The 20886-nt window shown below is 31.8% G+C and overlaps 3 long non-coding RNA genes across 3 annotated transcripts; 1 reads left to right on the top strand and 2 right to left on the bottom strand.

Moving 5' to 3' along the window:
* The first annotated feature begins 1957 nt into the window (after positions 1-1957).
* LOC134245802 (uncharacterized) lies at positions 1958-5626 on the top strand. Its single transcript, XR_009987524.1, has 5 exons — positions 1958-2192; positions 2310-2439; positions 3469-3587; positions 4150-4255; positions 5490-5626. It is a non-coding gene; the product is annotated as an uncharacterized LOC134245802 (long non-coding RNA).
* On the bottom strand, positions 5607-7755 carry LOC134245803 (uncharacterized). Its single transcript, XR_009987525.1, has 4 exons — positions 7640-7755; positions 6911-6970; positions 5857-6028; positions 5607-5737 (listed from the first exon to the last, which is right to left on the bottom strand). It is a non-coding gene; the product is annotated as an uncharacterized LOC134245803 (long non-coding RNA).
* A 1596-nt stretch (positions 7756-9351) lies between these two features.
* On the bottom strand, positions 9352-11459 carry LOC134245804 (uncharacterized). The gene is made up of 4 exons (XR_009987526.1): positions 11377-11459; positions 10927-11117; positions 10188-10305; positions 9352-9926 (listed from the first exon to the last, which is right to left on the bottom strand). It is a non-coding gene; the product is annotated as an uncharacterized LOC134245804 (long non-coding RNA).
* Between the last annotated feature and the right edge of the window lie 9427 nt (positions 11460-20886).

A 20886-nucleotide genomic window follows, 5' to 3' on the forward strand; every position in this document is an offset into this window, starting at 1 on the left:
ATTATCGGAAGGGGGATCCGCTAAAATAAACCCTACCTAAGAATTTGGGAAATTTTATCAGTTATCGTTAAGAAGTTTTGAATCATGAGATAAATACAATGTCATGTAGCTAGCTAGTTTTTGCTTTGATCAAAAAAAGTGTCAAATACTGTTATATTGTCTTGTTAAATCAAAAACAAATCAGGCACGTAGTATCCGGGGGGCCAGGGGGGGCCTGGCCCCCCCACTTTTTTTCCCCAACATTACCTTTACTATAGAAAATGTCTATTGAAAAGGTGGTTGGCCCCCCCACTTTTTACCACAGTATATACATAGCAAGGAAATATAGGTAAAAATAGGAAGTGAAAGGAAGTTTGCCTCGAAAAAAGTTGGCCACTACCCCCCTCCTCCCCCCCTCCCCCCCACCCCCACCACACACACACACGAAATAGGATTTTCGAGTTTTGGCAATTATTCTATTTTTTTATTTTTTTTTGCTTGTCAACTTTTTTTTAGGTAAGTAAAAAAAATTTTCTCAGGTTGGCCCCCCCACTTTCAAAAACGATGCTACGTGCCTGTAAATTAAAACAAATGATACATTAAGGTAAAGATCCATACCATCCTATAGAAATAACGGAACTACAGATTTTGTTGAAACTTTTCAGAATCTTAACTGAGTATTTGTCCTTTCCAGATCAGTGTAAATTTTGGGGTCAACCGGGCCTCCTTTTGAAAGGATTGTTACTAAAAATAGACATTGTCTCGTGAAATGACGGAAATGTGGAAATTAAGATATTTATTCTAGCTTTCTAAAATTAAAAGCAAAAGAATTTTTTTTAACATATGAATCATAGAGAAAAAATGCTTGTTTAAATGTTTAATTATTTTTTTAATCTGCTGATCCACCTAATATTACTTTCTAGGGCGAATTAAACATATTTAGCTCAAAATTATAAAGTTCATTAATAATAAAAATAAATTGCTGCTTGATATTCTGACTACAGATTTCTTTTTAAAATTAACACGTTATTTTCCAATATTCTCTCCCTTATATGGCATAAAAATTAAGTGGGGCAGCGGGCATCAAACAAGAAAATTTCACATTTTTAAACCAAATTTGCTGAAAAATGATAATTTGAAAAATCTTTTTAACATCTATACTTTTAGGATTTGGGTGTAAAAATCGCTTTAAATATTTGAAACTATCGATAATAGAACAGTAATAAGTATGGTTTAAATCATAAGTTGAATATTTAATGCATAGACGGCCAAAAATTCGTTTTCACTACTCACAAGCATAATAGTAATCGGGTTCAATCTTCGGAATATTCTATAAACCGTTCATGCGCATGTGTGACGTTGTGACGGAAGTGAAAGAAGAAAATACTTTCAGTTTCAACATGGGTAGTTTGGATGCGATTTAGTTGATTAAAACTTTAGAGAAGTGGCACGTTTTACTACTTTTTGTGTCTATGTAATACATTTCTCGCTATTCATAGATACAAATAAGTGGTTTGTTTGCCACATCTTTTTAACGTCTGGTTTCTGATCTTAGGAAATGCTCGGACCTGTCCAAGTAAGGTTCAACGTTGATTATCATGTTTTTATTCATATACCATACAAAATAGATCAAATTAATGTACGCGGAGATGAATATGTTCAGTGTTTCCACTTTGTAATGTTTGTTTGTTTAAAACACCGTGCTTACAGGCGATCATATCCTTGGAAGGCAGAGATCCCCTTCTCAAGCTAGGGACACTCTAGCACTGAATGATGGAGGTTTTCCGTACATAACTCAAATTCGTTTAATAAATTCAAGCTCCATAGTTGATGACTAGAATTGCATTGAGAGCATTACTAAAGCTATGTCATTTAATTGGTAAAATGTGAAGTAATTTATGTATTTTTAAAATCAATAAGGTTTTATAAATATATGAAAGAGTTCATAATTTAAAGGGTTAAGTAAGTCAAACAATAGGGTCTGTAAGTCTCGTCACGTGACTCGCGAGATTCTACGATAATTTTCACTTCCGGGTACCTGACATGAGGAACTGTGTATTTAGTTAAGCATGTTTCTGGTTTATACAAAGCTTTTGAGGAAAAGTTAAGTAGTTATACAAAGCAGAACGGTTCTCCGACTTACGATGGATGAATTGCGTGTCATAAAAGCTTGGGTGCGAGTGTCCACCAGGAAAAATTCGATCGAAGTACAGGTAAACAATCGGAGAATGTCAACTGTTTCTTGTTTATTTTGAGAGAAAATGAAGTGTTTTACTTTATACCCGAATGAAATAGATTCATAATCATCTTTCGCCTAAATTTATTAACAGATTTTTCTCGAATTCGAGGACGATATTGTTATTATCAGCTAATTATCATGATTATAGAGGAGAAGTTTTGTCAGTGTCCGATGGGTACAAACGTCATATTGTGGAGCCTGCATGCATCACTTTTGCATCGGTAAATATATTTTTTTAAATAAAGTTTTACCTGTTGTGTGTCACCTATAGGATCACCTATTTTAGATCTATTTCCCAAAGATAAGATGTTCATATAATTATATTTTGCTATTTGAAGTATTTCGCTGCATTCAACATTTAACAAAATTGAAATCACTTCAATACAATAAACATTCCTTTTTTTAGAATTTCGGGCTTTATGGACCATGGATATCAGCCTTGATAGCTCAGTGGTTAGACACCTGACTAATGATACACAGGTCCAGCACAATACCCCAATAAAGGTATATAGCTTGATAAAGCTATATAGCTTTATCAAGGTATTTAAAATACCTTGATTAAGGTATTTTATGTCATGAAAATTCAAAAAAATTCTTAAAAAATTAATTACTGAGAGTCGAGTTCTGAGTTGTTGTCAGTGAATTCACCAATGCATGTTAAACAAATCAGTATAAAAACATGTCATGTGAGGAGACGTTTTTTATGCTTTCTTTTTGATACCAGAGTGTTTTTCATGCACGAGTGGACATACTGACAAAAACTCAGAACTCAACTTTCAGTATTTAATTTTTAAAGAATTTTTTTGAATTTTCATTCCATAAAATACCTTGATCAAGGTATTTTAAATACCTTAATAAAGCTATATAGCTTTATCAAGCTATATACCTTTATCGGGGTATTGTGCTTGACCTGATACAGGGGTCCCGGGTTCGATTCCCCTTCCAGCCACAAGTTTTCATCGTGCATTTCTCCTTTCCTACTACATTTGGTGCTGTGCCATGCCCTTGAACTGACAGGTAAAAGACCTGCCAGGGATGAGCCGGAGTTGGGGTCTAAAGACCTTTAAGGAGGGAGGAATGTGGCGGTCAGCTGAGTTCGATTGCCGGTGGCCAGATAGCTCAGTTGGTAGAGCACCTGACCGGAGTTTCATGGGGCCTGGGTTCAAATCCCGGTCTGGTCCCCTGCATTTTCTCCTCTTTATTTATTCATCAATCTCATACAATTATATACATTAAAACCTATTTTATAGCAGAAGTACAAGAGAACCAGGCAGTAACAAAGATGAAAGATGCTGTTGCTGAAAGATCCAGTCAAGCACTAAACTGACATTGAATGATCAGCCTCCTTAAAATTGCAAATCAAATACAGGTATGGAATTGATGCAACAGAATAAGTTCTAGGACATATATATATAGAATTTATTTTCATAAGACATAGTATATCAAAATATTACAAAAAGGTCATGGATGTCCAGTAATGCATTACCCTCATATTAAAAATCACAGACTCAGAAATTTGATGAAGTTTAAAAAAAAAATTGAAGTGTTAATAAAATGATTACTAATGGTAGGGCAGATTTTAATGGGTAAGGTTGAGTACGTCATGATCAAACGAATCATGTTGTTATTGTTGGCCTTAGTAGGGGCACTCTAGATATGAAAATACAGTGTGTAAAACAAATATTTTTAAATAATTTTTTTTTATGAAAAGGTCTTTGACATTTTTTGGTATAAAAAGGAAAATTTCAGTCTGTTTTTCTTGTAAAAATATTGATAAAATTTAATGAAGAAGGTTAAGATTTGTATTAAATATCCAATAAATGGATATTTACCAGATTTATAACTCATTACACCTAAATTATCAGTAATGCATACTGGAACAACTGTGCAATAATTCGAATGACATTTTACAGAAGTTTGCTAAATTACAGGTTTTTGTCAGCTTATCTGGAAATCTTAGGACATCACTGATTTGATCAAGAACTCATCCAGCGTGAAGACCAGCCATGTGCCTCACTTGTCATGACATTATTAAAGGTAAGTAACCTTATCAGCAAAGAATTGACAAGCAAATCCTTCCAAAGATTTTCATTTAAGATATTTATTTAATTGGTAGTTTTAATACCGTGTAAGTGTAATTTATAAAATTAGTAATCTTTTAAAAATCGCTACAATTACTTCTCGCTAAATAGAAAATACTAAATTTTAAGGACAAATCATTAAAGAAGATGGGCGCATTTGGCGGGTGATCTGCAGGAATCATTTGTACGAAACATTTATGGTTTAAATGTCCATGATTTGGTTGGCTGAACATACCTGGTCAGATTTTAGAAACACGTCCATGGGTTATTTTTTTTTTCATTTAGTTTGAAAGACATTGTGAAATTGTAACATTTATGTCCATTTTTTTCTAGGGGGTACTATAACATAGTAATGTTTCACAAAAAAATTAAACCTAAAATATTTAATGCATAGATGCATGATACATGTACATTATTAAAATAGAAGATTAGAATTGATTTCGCTTGAGAACCAAACTGAACCAAAATTTATCTAATTCAAAATTTTAATACATCAGTACATAAAACGAAACTGACAAAATAAATGGTTGTTTGCCTGAATAAAAAAAATTAAAAAATTAACGCCCCATGCCAGGCTCGAACCAAAAACTTTTCGCTTCAAGTGCACTGAACATGTAGCCTAATTAACTGAGCTATCACCGCTACACAAGTACAAACGTCTTAAAAAGGACAAAGACGCACCACATTGACACATTTGGATTTTTTGGGGAAAAGTTCATTTTTCGTGGTCTCTGGGTCTTCTCTCCATTTTTTAAAAAAGTGAATTCGTTTCTTTGCATTAAAATACACACAAATAACGTTTCAAAATCATGGAGAGAAGACCCAGACGTACAAAATTTTTAGAAAAATGTGTTTAAAAAAGTACCATTTTGTACCAAATGTCTGATATGGCCAATTTTCAAGTTATTTTTCAGCAAATCAAAGCTCAATTTCGGGAAAATATTTTCCGTTCCTGTTGCACAGGAACCCGATAAATTAAAAAAATGTTAAAATTTCATGTGACATGTCAATAAAATTTTCACTTTTCAAGTACGCCCAGGTTCCTGCCGAATGCCAATCAAAAGCGCCCTCGTTCTTTGCATTATGATCTTGATTTCCACTTGTACAATATTTTAATTTCTGTAAAAATTTTTTTTTACATTTTATAAAAACAAAAAATATATTTTCAAATCAAAATCATTTTATTTCAGCACTTTGTGACAGTGGGAAGATGGGATTTAAAACATGACATGGCTCTATATTATTGCATCAAAGACCAATCCAGGTTTACGTATAAAGTGAAGGAAAACAGTCAAGCATCATTTGGAGCCACGTGTACATATGTAACCGCCTAGGCGCCTTCACAATATGTCCTCTTATTTAAGAAATCACAGTGACCAGTTGTACCTATGATGTCGGACGAGATCCTGATAAAAACTTCTGTTGCACTCATCACTAACTGCAAAGAAATGAAAACTTTAAATGACTTGTATCAACACTTTTGTACTACATCAAGCTTGTATTTTCAGATCTTGTTAGCCTTTATTTTCCTTCAAACAAAATTTTATAAGTACTAACCTTCAGGTGTAAAATGTTTGAAACAATATACTTGTCTCAGAAGAAAATTCTCTGCCATTTAGTAGTGTCATGAGCAGTTGATTCACTTGATTGAGGTCACAATTCCACCGGCAAAGATTACATTGGGTATTTGTAGCTGAATGGTGCCAAATAAAACACTTTTCACAAGAACCTGGCAAATGTATTAAAGTGGAAGTGAGCATCTACACAAAAAATGAATACTTTCTCAAATATTAATAGCGATATATTATGCCTGTGTACATCCTAAATATATATGGATATATAACTAATAACACAAGTAACTAGCAAATATACAATGTCAACTTCCTTAAATTTTTTCTCAAGTTCATGTATTGTGTATCAAAATAAACATGCAATATTTGTCTTGTTACACTGAAGTATTTTTAAGAAAATGTCATTCGTTGAAACAAGTTTGCGAACATTCTGCACAGCTAGCTATTTTTATGGAGAAGTTCATTTCATTTCATGTACATCTACATGTATCGACATGCATTTTGAATCATAGGGATGTAATGTTAGGCACACCGAAGGAGAAAAGTAATTGTTAACAAATGTTTTTTACCAATCAAATTTGATATTTAATTTGAAAGTATGTGTCAAACATTTAGTATTATGGTTCATTCAACTTAATTTATTTATCATTGTATGTGAGCTTTCCTGAATTGGATAAGTAAATTAACTAGTAGGTTTGATAATGAAGAGAGAAAAAAGAACAGCCCAAAATACAAAAGAAAATAAATTCCATCATTAACTACTTGGAAGTTGTCACACTCTTCATGAGTATAAGAATTATGAGAAATACTATACATAATGTAAACATATTACATTTAGCCATATATTTTATTTAATGGAAAACATAGTCCGCCTATCCAAGTACATCACTAAATGTCTTGTATGTGAATTTAATAACTAGCACATTCAGATATCTAATAGAATGATAACTTGTTGAAAATTGAATTTCCACCAAATATTATACACACCAAATGTAATACATTTACAGTATGTATGCCTCATGAACAGAACAAATTAATACCGGTATATGGATGACACATTCAGTCGAAGTGTTGTCTCTTTTTCCATATCTGCTGGATCCCTATAAAATATGATGACAAATGTAGATCAAATGTTCTATCGTTGAAGTATGAATGTCCTTTGGACCCAGTCATTGCCTTTTTGGAGACAAAGTAAGATTTATCTATCTGACAAATGAATTCATTAAAAATATTCCTATTTCTAATTCCTATTTTAAGAAAGAAAAAAAGTCTGTCTCATAATTGTAAGAGTATTCAAGAAGGGAGTCATAATACAAGTTATATTGAAATTGAATATATATAGTGTATACATCCCTGTTTACATGAAAGAATATTTGACATTTTTATTTCTGGATAGATTACATAACAAGTAAATCTATTTATTTCTACTGTAATACAAGTATAATACATAGGCTTATGCCCCCCTTTTTATTGCAAATCTATACATAATATAGCATTGATAATTGGTGTATACCTTTATTTTGTTGGTAATGCCCCCCCCCCCCCATTCTATGTACCCGTCCCGTGTGCTAAATAAATGAAATAAATTTAAGAAACCAATCTTTAGGGAACGTTTTTGTTTGGAAACACATTATTCCAGCTTTAAAAATATTTTAATTTTCCTTTATACTTTAAAATGTTCGCCAACCACAATGCTAATCGTGACCCATTCGGAATGGCTTGTATGTACGTCGTTTATTAAAACAATACAGCAGTTAAACGCTTTTTACCTGTATCAATCAATCCATTATATCCTCTTCTTTTCAATAATCAGGAAACCAACGGCATGACAGGCTCTGCTAGTCCACCGCAAGGCTTAAAACTAAATGCCATGCGGTAATTCATTGTCTCCAAGAACGCGCAAGTACCCGGAAGTTAGAAAACGAAAGTGAAAGTTAACGAGACTTACAGACCCTATAGTTCTATTGCACACTAAAACGTCACGTCGAGTCAAAGGTCATAGGGGAAAAAAATTTACATCCGGGTTCTTATGCTTGTAAACACATGATAATCATCGAACGAAGACAGTTTATTATACCCGCTTGTAACACATTAATTAAGCACGGAAATTGAAAAAAAAAATAGCAGTCAGATAAAATATGTTCTAAGGTTACTATCAACAGTTCAAGATTATAAAGCTTCATTCAGTTTCTTAAATTTGAGCTTGTGAAATAGGTGAGTGGAACGTAACGAAATTGTCTGCTCTCTACTTTCACTTTGCTTTTTTCTCTCTCACACTTGTTACGAATTTGATAACTACAGATCCTGTAATGCAAAAAGTGATTTTTTGCGCATTATTTGGAAAAATTTCCAACCTTTGTAAATTTTATACACCTTTTAACCCTTAATAATCAAATTAAACATCTATGTACAAGTGATAAACTCGCTTGAATTCGAATTTTCAGTAATCTCTCACTGAGCTCAGACAATTCAAATCAAGCCAGTTTATCGCTTGTAGAGGCGAATATAAATTGTTAAGATGTGGATAAAATAAACAAGTTGGTTTAAGAATGTATCTGTAATTAGGGGGTGAAAGGTAAATGATTTACCATTAAAGTTGAAAAGTGGAGAAATTCTCCCAAATACTGCGCAAAAAATCCTGCACTGTAAATTGCACATTTTTTGCATTACGTGATCAGTAGCGTGATGGTCAAAGACTAATATATAAAACCATAACACTACAGTTCTGCATCTAGGACTTTGATTTTTATGCCACAAGCATAATTCATGTATAAGTTTTTACATCACTACACTGCAAAATTCCATGCATCACTCCAGTAGGGATGATCAATTTTGTGTTGAACTGTTGGGGAGGTGAAGCTATAGCTGCAATAATGTAGTCCTCTCCAATTTTTTTTATCGCTGCCCACCAAAAGGGAGAGGGCTACATTATTGCAGCTTGTAGAGCTGTAGTGGAAATTGTATAGCAGCTATAGTGAAAATGTATAGCAATGAACTCTGGCTTCTTTGATTTGATAGAACCTCACGATAGTGTCATGGCTGACAAAGGGTTCAGTGATGTTATGGAAGAGCTAAATCTTTCTCATGCAAATTTGCTTGTTCCACCAGGAAGGCATGGTATTGCAAAGATGACTGCATATGATGTTCAGAAAACAGATGAAATAGCAAATGGAAGAATATATGTAGAACAAGCCAAAAGACAATTAATTCTTTCGCTTATTGAAATATGAAATTCCAGTTACAATTTGTCAACATTTATGCGATACACTCAAAATTGCCAGAGGAATATGCAATCTTTTATCCACCCCTTCCTAGGTATGATTAAAATGGTAAAAAAAAATAAGCTATGAGGAATTTTTTCTCTTCGGAAACATTTATATTTTAAAATTTTGCTATAACAAACATGAAATCAGTATATGACAATGCTTTAATATATACATTACACATTTGTCAATACATTGTTGACATTGTTAATGTCATTCTCAGAAAGTTCACATTTTATGGTACTTATGTCTAAAGGTACTACACACTAAATATTACAAATAATCTTTTTCCTCAAATTCAGTTTGAAATATCGCCAATCAGACCCATGTAAGAAGATTGTGAAATCAGACATTCGACCTGAGAATGTGTATTTTTTTTAAATTAACAGTCAATCTATTACAAACTTGTGTGATACTGTTTATAAAGGCAACCCTTTGTTACTTAATTTCAGTAAAATACAGGTATATTAATAGCAGTTTATTTGAGACAAATATTATGTAAAAATAAAACATATATAGCCCAAAAATGGAAAATTCACAGGTAAATATGCATATTAACCACAATAAAAAATGTAGACTCCAACTATTTGAAGATTAACCTTTAGTACTGTTACTTATATAATGGTAAAGGGATGGATCTTGATGCTAGTGTCAGACTGTTCAAATGATGACAACATAGATTTCATGTAGTATTGTTGGACGTCAATCTGTAAGCAATCCTCCTCAATCATATCTGCTCCAGAAGCATGTGATTCCTTACCCTTGGCTTTGTGAGGTGGATCAACATCTAGACCTTTAATGAAATTTAACAAATTAATTAATTTAACTGATTAACTTAATATAAAAAGCTTAAGAATAAGTTCAAATAGTTGTTGATTCATCCTGCTGGTTTTTATTTTATTATTCACTGAGGAACCTTGATGATTGAGATGAATTATTCAAATTTGGGGTAGAGATTTCTATCAATGGTGAAAAAATAGAACTTTCGACATGATCATCATGATTAATAAATATATATATATGATGTGATACAGATTGAATTGTAATCTGTTACCTTTAAATAAACAAGCATCGGGTAAGGTTTCTCTAAATGCATCTGAATAGGTTGCTTAAAAGTTGTCCTCCTCACTATCCTTAATCCTGCAATATGATTGGTACATGTTTGTCCAAACCTATATTTGAGAGCAGAAGAAAGCATTAATTAAAAATACAGTTTTACAAGAAGAAGGATCCAAACTTGAAAGTAATTTTGAATTATTTATAATAGTTTTAAAATATTGATGGAGATTCAGTGGGATAAAGAGCTATTGACCATTTAACCCCATTGCAAGGTAAACTCAAAAGTACTGAATGTATTGTACATGTCATATTATTACGCATTCAACTATCATTTGAGAAACAAAAATATACATTTATTTCCAGCAAATCACTATGTCTTTGAGTAGTTAAAACACACAGATGGTCAATATCAATTTTAACATGTATGAACTGAATTGAACCTGTACTTTAACATGTTATAAGAGAAAAAAATATATAACTCTACTGGTATTTCAATCCTGAGGAAATAATAAGCAATAATAGCGAGGTGGTGCAAAGCACCACCATATGTCATGCTCACCATGCTGTTCAAGTACAGAAGGCAGACTTAACTTCCCCCGTGTCTTTAACACAACACAGCACATCAAGTCCACATAGATAGAACGTTCTATTGTTAAAATGATATTGTCCTACGCACCCGATGTGGTGAGGTCTTGTACAGAGAAACAGTTATATTAATTTAACTACAAACTTACACTGTATGAGGCTCAGAACACAGGCTCTGTGAGGGGTACATGCGGCACACAGAAAGCAATATGGACTGGTTCTGTCAATAGGGTGGTAAAACACTTCTTTCAGTGACAGTCACTGGCTCTGGAAGTACTGGTGCCCTTCCCAACTTTATACCGGTTCAAATGTTTCTTTGCCCTCTTTCTCTGTCTCATACCTTACCAAAATAATCACTCATATGAAATTATGTGCACAAGGTATATATCTTCAGAAGTGATGGGAAAGCAAATGAAACCATAATAAAGCTTGATTACTGATCATACTGTTGGATATTCCAGCTCATTAAATTTATACTTGCTACAAAACCATCTTGATAGTCACATACTGTATTTCTGTATTAAGTGTATTCATAGTCAAAGTTGATATATATCTTTTTTGTAATGTCTTTAAATAATTTTTATTTACTGGATATATACCTCATTAAAAACACTGTTAAATCGGTGATGAAAGTTGATGCCCAATTCTCCATTCCAAGCTTTTAATCTTGCCAGGCAGTTTTCACACACTGATACAGGCCCTAATGTTAACTCGCGAAGCTCATACAGCCAGGTTATGTTTACATTGGTTTATTGATAAAACTGCCGAGTCCTCATGTATGGAACGCCATAGCTGCCTTATGTGGCTATTTTATATTATGCTGTGGTTATTTTATATGAAGATGGTGCTCTTTTATATTATGCTGTGTTTATTTTATATGAAGATGGTGCTCTTTTATATTATGCTGTGCTTATTTTATATGAAGATGGTGGTCTATTATATTATGCTGTGGTTATTTTATATGAAGATGGTGCTCTTTTATATTATGCTGTGGTTATTTTATATGAAGATGGTGCTCTTTTATATTATGCTGTGGTTATTTTATATGAAGATGGTGCTCTTTTATATTATGCTGTGGTTATTTTATACGAAGTGGTGCTCTATTATATTATGCTGTGCTTATTTTATATGAAGATGGTGCTCTTTTATGCTGTGCTTATTTTATACGAAGATGGTGCTCTATTATATTATGCTGTGGTTTTTTAATATGGAGGTGGTGCTTTATTATATTATGCTGTGGTTAATTCGATACTGAGTTTATCAGCTATTATCTCGAAATGTTGAAAGTAAAACAAATACTAGTGCTAGTAATTGATGTAATTAAAATCATTCAAATACACTATGACTATCGCTAATTCCTCTTTTTCCATCAGTTATGCACTTGTTTTCAGGTTGGTGTATTTTGTGTATTCATGTTTTCCTAGGTGCACGTGTCTAAGATTAGCACGTTTCAAAAATGTCGTTTTACTGTATATAGGTACAACATTTGCCATTTTCGGAAAATCTAAAGGGATTTGTTGTCTCTGTCATTCTGGGACGCCTCAACATTCTACATATTTAAAATCGTCACTTCCATTGCTATCATTTGCAGTGCTAAATATCAAGAAGTTTTTGTTTAATGCATATTTTATAAGACAAGTTCAATTTGATAGAGGATTGAAGGGCGTTATTTTAGGATTTTTAAATGTAGATTTCACCCGAAATTATGTCCAAAACTGGTAGGAAAAGTGAAGATATTGATTAAAATCAAGAGTGAGCCGAGACCGGCACCTAGTAAAGGCAAAATCTACATTTAAAATCCTTAAAAAATCCTATGTATTTGAAAAGAAAACCCACCATCACATGAAATAACAACAGCACAATATAATAAAGCACCACCTCCATATTAAAAAACCACAGCATAATATAATAGAGCACCATCTTCGTATAAAATAACCACAGCATAATAGAGCACCATCTTCATATAAAATAAGCACAGCATAATATAAAAGAGCACCATCTTCATATAAAATAAGCACAGCATAATATAAAAGAGCACCATCTTCATATAAAATAAGCACAGCATAATATAATAGACCACCACCTTCATATAAAATAAGCACAGCATAATATAATAGACCACCACCTTCATATAAAATAAGCACAGCATAATATAAAAGAGCACCATCTTCATATAAAATAAGCACAGCATATTATAAAAGAGCACCATCTTCATATAAAATAAGCACAGCATAATATAAAAGAGCACCATCTTCATATAAAATAACCACAGCATAATATAAAATAACCACAGCATAATATAAAATAGCCACATAAGGCAGCTATGGCATTCCATACTCATGGTCCTGTAATTCAGTCTTGTCCTCTGTGTCCATGATGTGGAAAAATTGAGTCAATATATGTGTGTAAAACGTATCAAAAGTCCAGTAAAATATCGAAAAAGGTAACAGAAATTCGCAACATCAACAAGTGGCATCCATATTGTTTACGCTGTTTTTTCCCCTATGACCTTTGACACGCATACATAAATAGGTAAATCAATATGGCGGCTCTCTGTGTGCAATAGAACTAGTCCTAATGATGGAATTCAGAACTTTATTTTAATAAGGATTAATTCACGCAAGTATTTAAATCAGTCGGATTGATTTGGCGTGTGTGAATTATTCCATTAACATCACAAAATGTCCAATTGGAATTCTGCAGTCAGTGTCTGAAGGGAGTATGACTAAAATGGGTAGCGAAACCCGGGCCGGGCCGGGATTTTCGATAACGAAAACCGGGTTTTTGATAATCTCGAAATAAATACTCATTCTTTCTTCATGAAATTTACGGATATAGTTTATTATTCTAGGATTGGCCTTCGCTGAAAGTTTTAGGTCAAAATGTTGTGTTTTTAAACGATAATCACCGATTGTCCTTTTCCAAGTGACTAAAATGGGTAGCGAGCCCTGATTACTCATTTGCGCGATTTAAACTTAATTTCGGCAGCATATTTACAATTATTTCATTTGGGTCTTTGAAATTGAACTTAAACTACCTAAAACATTTAACTGTTGCAATAATATATCACGATTATTGAAAATACACGCATTTTTGTGTACCCGGGATTGGTCAAAACCGGATACGTTCACCCGGGAAACACCTTTTATTTCCGCAATACTTATCAGATAATGACATATAATTTAATCTAAATGACTCTTTTCTGCTTTAAAAATTTATATTATTTTTTCTAATTTATTTCTTAGATGTATCTCGGTCAGGGACTGAAAAAAAATCTACATCTTTTTCTGGCAATCCGAAATTATATAATTTGTCCCGGGCGAACGCGTCCGGTTTTGACCCGTCCCGGGTCTATGAAAAATGACAAAACCCCTCATAATTGACATTTCATTTCATAATGATTGAACAATTAAAGTACTTGAAGTTAATAAACAACCATTTAATGCAAATATCACAAACACTTTCGATGCATTCAGCTTAAAATCGCCAAAATGAGTAAACTGGGCTCGCTACCCATTTTAGTCACCTGGAAAAGGACAATCGGCGATAATTATCTAAAAACGAAACATTTTGACTTAAATTTCTCAGCAAAGGCAAAACCTATACTTATAACCTATTTCTGTAAATTTCATGAAGAAAGAATGAGTATTTATCTCGTAATTATTAAAAACCCGGATCTCAGTTTTGAAATTCCCGGCCCGGCCCGGGTTTCGCTACCCATTTTAGTCACACTCGTCTGAAGGAATTAGTTTTGGGAATGCCTAATTGAAGACCTACAGGTAATTGAAGACCTACAGAAGACCTACGGAAGACCTACAAAAATGGGGGATATATACAGCAAAACCGATATAATATTCTGATTAAGCATGCTCTAAATATATAAAATACACAAAAAAAGTTTTATAAAAAGAAGTTTTAAAGTGTATTTTTTACGCTCGGTAAGGGGAACTATTTCTTCTCTCAGAAGACCTACAGCAAGAACGATAACTCGCGTAAATAACAAATCAGCTGTTCACCAAAACATATCAAGAAAATGTAATTATCAGAAAAATGTAAATAAAAAATAATGTTAAAGGACGGAAAAAAATCATTGGAGATACTTTATATATACATACATCAAAGATAAAAAAAATAATAATAATAAAATGCAATATTCAGTCAGAAACAATTCTATTTTGTTAAAAAAAAAAAAAAAATTAGTTATTAAAATCAGTAAAATTGTAAACACTGTACATAATTTATAATACCATTATATATTATGTCAATCATAAAATCATTATAAATACATTCCCTTGTATATACGTTATATTTAGTATTTTACATGTGTTTATATAAAAAGATCAATAATATTTAGTTCAGGTTTCAATTGTTGATCATTAATAAAAATTCATAAATGATTTGTGTTCTTGTTATTAATAATAGCTAGTAATGTCATTTATAACATCTGGAAAATTTTATAAGATTTGCATTTATGTAGACAATGAAAATTTTAAAATTGCAGTTAAAAGAATTTGAAGTAATTTTTCAAGAAGAACACAGACATAATCACTTTCAAAAATCTTATTTCCCCCGAGTCAAAGCATCATATATTTTTTTTAAAAATATGCATGCATTTCTTATGTGTGATAACATGCGTGTTTATTATTTTTTTCAATTTTAAAAAGTGTGTATTTTCTTTTCTTTTCATTTAATTATTGAATGGTACACCCGGTACATGTGTATCTTCAAGATTGATATAATGTACATGTATATTTTGGCTCAAAATGTAAAAGAAATAAAACCTAATGTTTCATATTATAGTGCCTATATCTTTGCATACAGCATGTTATCTGGAAATAGACATTTAATTAAGTTATTTAATATTCCTCGTGAATGTCATATAAATGTGTTATATTGAAAAAAGATGACCATTTTGAATATTAAAAAAAAATTCAAAACGTAATTAATTTTAGTAAGCTATATTCTGAATAAATGCACAATAATTTTATTTGTTTATTCTTGCTAGCATTTTTAAGGTATAAAATAAATATTTTTTTTTTTTTTATATCTTTGCTCTGTTGACTGCAAATTAACATTCATCAGAGCAAGTGGGGTGTGTTGATAATTGCAATCAAAACACGGATATATCCTCAGGGTGTCTGTGTATACAACAAATTAGTGAAGATCGAAGCCCTCAGTACAGAGACAAATCCACAGCATACATATCAATAATTTGAACTTGAATATTTAATATTTATCCCATAAAACATATTAAAAGAATTACAATATTTATTAACTATAGATTTCAAGTAGAATATTAATTTGATAAATGAAATAATCATGATAATTATTTATATTTTTAACTTCATCAAAATTCATCATCCAGCTGATTTCTTTATCATAATTCATAATTGAAAAACTCAACAAAATCACTTGCATTTTTTTATTATGCCATATACATATATAATTCTTCCTATAAACTTCACAATATAAATGAGCGTGTTGTTGTTTACAAGACAAGTCAGCCAGAGTTATCGTTCTTTCCGTAGGTCGTCTAAGAGAAGAAATAGTTCCCCTTACCGAGCTTAAAAAATACACATTAAAACTTCTTTTTATAAAACTTTTTTGTGTATTTTACATATTTAGGACATGCTTAACCAGAATATCATATCAGTTTTGCTGTATATATCCCCCATTTTTGTAGGTCTTCCGTAGGTCTTCTGTAGGTCTTCAATTACCTGTAGGTCTTCAATTAGGCAGGCCGATTAGTTTTGTTTACATCATACATGTCAGTGATGTAAGTATTAGCATGCTATGAATTTGGTGGTTATTTCTTGCAAAACGGAATCAAGCTCTACATGATAGATATTAGAGGAATATACATGGTCAAAAATGAATATAACTTTTATTAGTTTTCTTAGTCTTACTCAACAGTCAATTTAGGGAGGAGGAATATCTGTCAGGGTGTCCCATGTATCAGTAGGGTATGTCACATTGTGCCTGTCTAAGGTTAAACAAGGTCAAGTTCAGTTAATTTATGGATTCTATAACATTAGGTCTGTGCGAATGAGTTCAATAATTAATCCCTGCATGTACTTTTATGGGGTACTCACAACTTGTGATCCACCCTTGTGACACAAGGGTGGATCATAACAACTGCAGTGATATATAGATGTGAAATTTCTATTTTCCTTTTAAAAAGCTGTGAACCAAGAATTACCATTTTGAAAACAGAGTACCAATCATTATGAATCATACGATATTTATGGAAATACCTTATTGAAGAGTAACTGTAGCTCCAAAGTTTTTTTTACTAATTAGGTCAAACATGAAGGCAGAGGTCAAGGGGTCAGAAATCAAAACATGCTCAGAAATATCTTGCAACAGACATATGAAAAATCTATCTCTTCTAAATCAAAGTCATAAGGAAGAATTAATATTTATGAAAAGTATGAAAAGTATGTCATACTTCAAGGTCAAGATAAATTGGTAAAAAATCATAATAGTGTAATCTGTATTAAGAAAGGAATAATTCGCACAGGTAAAACATGTATAATTCGAACATGTTGAAAGCCCTATCTCATCTCATTTAAAAGATATAACCAAAGTTAAAGTTTTTGTGACATTGATAAGCCGACCATTTAACAGATGACAGATGAATATTAAGATTTAATGTCCTCTCTTATTCGCTAAGGTGGGGGACAAAAATCAAAAGAACACATCAAAAGGGATTAACTGACCTTGACCTGATAATGCATATAAATGCTTTCTGTAAAAATAAACGTCTTCTTACAATAAATTAGTTTATAGTCAGAAAGTTTAAGTATCATAAGAAAAAGAAATATCATGTTTAACATACATGTAGTTCTATTTCAATGAAAAAAAGTGATATTGTCAGAATGAGATCAATATTTCCTGACTGCACCTTGCAGGATGAAAATTTAGTTTTAATAATTTCAGAACTTCTTTTTTTCTAATTCATGTAATTAGAAACCAAAGAATTTTCGATGAATTCCAATTATATATTACTAATAATTTATAATGTACATGATCTATGTACAGATGTAAAGCCTAAATTGATTCGTTATCCAATGTAGATTTAACAGTCGAGCTGGTTGATGACAGGAATAAACTTTAAAAAATTACTAGTAGTAAATTTAATCATATTTTTTGTACCTGCTTTTTTGGCTGATATTAAGTGGTTATTTCAGCTTTTTTTTCTTTTTTAATTCAGACAGAGTAGCATAGAGATGCAACTAATTTCATTTTTCATAATATTCATTCATCCATAAAAATAATAAAGATACCTTACCTAATGATAAGAAAGAAGAAGAAATCAGATTGGTGATCAATATCTAAAGACATGATGGCGGATCTAAGGGAATACTGTAGGTTGTAATATTTTCGTTCGTTTATTGCTTTTCTCATTTACCTAAGACAAAGCGACATGAGATATTTGTCTCATCTTTTTTAATTATGATTATGGCTAATTGATTTCAAACATTTAGCTTATAAGTCATGTATATAGTCTAAAGTTATGAGTGGTGGATCCAAGGGGAGTTGATATTGAATTTTTAAATACTTGTGGTGGATCAAAGGATACTAATGATTTTTGCAAATTTATTTCAACGTTTAGTTAATATTTCTGTGTGTGATCATGATCTTAACTAAGAAGTGGTGGATCCAAGGCAAGTGGATATTAATTGTTTTGAAAGCCATAAGAGTTGTGGTGGATGTAAAGGGAGTAGATAGATATTTTTAATGGGTCAAAGGATAATAATGATTATGGTTTATTGATTTCAAACATATAGCTTATATGTCATGTGTCATGTATGTCATCATTGTCATGTATGATAAAGATCTAAACTTATAAGTGGTGGATCCAAGGGAAGTAGATATTTATCTTTTTTAATTATTTGTGTTTGATCAAAGGTTATAAATGAATTGAGATCATGTCTAATTTATTTCAAACATTTAGCTTTTATGTCAGGTGTGAACATGATCTTAATTTAAAAGTGGTGGATCTAAGGGGAGCGGATATCATTTTTAAATATTTCTGATGGGTAAAAGGACATTACTGATTCCGGCTAATTGATTTCAAACATTAAACTTATATGTCATGTGTGATCAAGATCAAAACTCATAAGTGGTGGATCCAAGGGGGGTGGATATTTATCTTTTTTAAATATTTGTGAATGATCAAAGGATATTAATGATTTATGATTATGGCTAATTTATTTCAAACATTTAGTTTTTATGTCAGGTGTGAACATGATCTTAATTTAAAAGTGGTGGATCTAAGGGGAGCGGATATTATTTTTAAATATTTGTGGTGGGTAAAAGGATAATAATGATTATGGCTAACTTATTTCAAACTTTAATCTTACATGTCATGTGTGATCAAGAACTTAACTTATTAGTGGTGGATACATGGGGAGTGGATATTCATTTTTTAAAGAAATATTTGTGGTGTATCAAGGATATTAATGACTATGCCATAGTCATTAATATCCTTGATATGGCTGATTGATTTTAAGCATTAAGATAATATGTCATGTGTGGTCATGATCTAAACTGATAAGTGGTGGATCCAAGAGGCATAAATATATTATTTTTAAATATTTGGGTGAATCAAAAAATTGTAATAGTTGTACTTTGTGATATATAACTGAATTGAGTTCCATTAATTAAATATGTAGATACATTGCACATGAATTAAATAAATTTAATCTTATTAGTGGTGAATGCAAGGGGAATGGAGATTTTTAAAAAAAAATTACAAACTAGACATCATATAAACCTAACATATATAAATATACATTAATTAAGGAAAGATACCCTCTTTGGACACTGTGAATTGGTTGCTATTGTGTTGGTATTAAATTTTCTTGTTTCATTTTTTAAATATATTCAGATTAATTGTCATCGATCAAATAATCTGTGAAGAGTTTTATGATGAATGTTTCATTATGGGAGGCAACTGCCTTAGAAACATGTTTTCATATAAATCTTCTTTTACATAAACAAAAATTTGAAGAATGAATACTTGAAAATTTGAAAAATAATAGATATTTGTTATAACTATACACTTTTATAGAATGAGAAACAGAGAAGCTACTAATGATCCATTAGTCTAAGAAAAAAAACCAAGTTTTCAGGAATTTTCTTACAGTAAATATATCAATACATGGGATTTAAAACCCCATGATAAAGAAACGTGGGAGAAAAAACCCCATATGACAATATAAGCAACATATGGGTTTAAAAAACCTACACTGATTTTCGTGGGGTTTTTTCCCCCATGGGGTGAAAAATAAACCCCATGGGGTTTTTGTGGGGTTTTTTGTGGGGTATTTTTAAGTTCATGTTTCCCCATGGGATTTTTATTTTTGAACTCAAATATCTCAAAAACTAGCAGAAAATGTTGAATTTTTTTTTCATAAATCAATTTGATTATAAAAACCCCACCATTTAAAAAAAACCCTAAGATGATAGCTTTAAAGGAAAAGGGTGCGCAAGTTCGGAAAAATGTCCATTCCGAAGTTGTCCGTCCCACTGTTCAGGTTTAATCCATGATATGGAAACATACCCAAAATCAATAAATTGTAACCTACCTATATCAGTCCTAAACAATTGATATTTTCACTATGAAACAATAAGTCTGAGCTTGGTCTCTATACATGTACTAGTATATTGCAACTGCCGTCTCGAGTGTCAAAGTTGTTGATTTTTTCTCACACAAACCTACAGGCTTGATATTTATATTCCATTAATTTCTCTTATATATTAGATCTATAAGCACCATAACGAATCGTATGCTTGTACATGTAAAACATGTAAAAAAAGGACAATCCAATACTCAGTAACCCCTAATTTTATATATGTAGACTCTCATGAATCAATCTCTCACTATGACATGCTAAGACAAAGCGTGTGCTAGAATTTAAGCATCTGCAATGAGAATTTGCTGAGAAATCCGTGATGGAAATTAAGTTCATACAGACACACATATAAGCAGTTAGGTTACATTGCATTCATAAAAAATAAATCCCACCATATAACATGCAAAGAGTGTGTAATAAGCATTAGGCATATACTATGAAGAGTTGTCGAAAAATGCGAGGAAAACT

This window comes from Saccostrea cucullata, unplaced genomic scaffold (assembly GCF_032062105.1).
Source record: "Saccostrea cucullata isolate Sc308-1 unplaced genomic scaffold, CSIRO_AGI_Scuc_v1 ctg2138, whole genome shotgun sequence".
Lineage (NCBI taxonomy): Eukaryota > Metazoa > Mollusca > Bivalvia > Ostreida > Ostreidae > Saccostrea > Saccostrea cuccullata.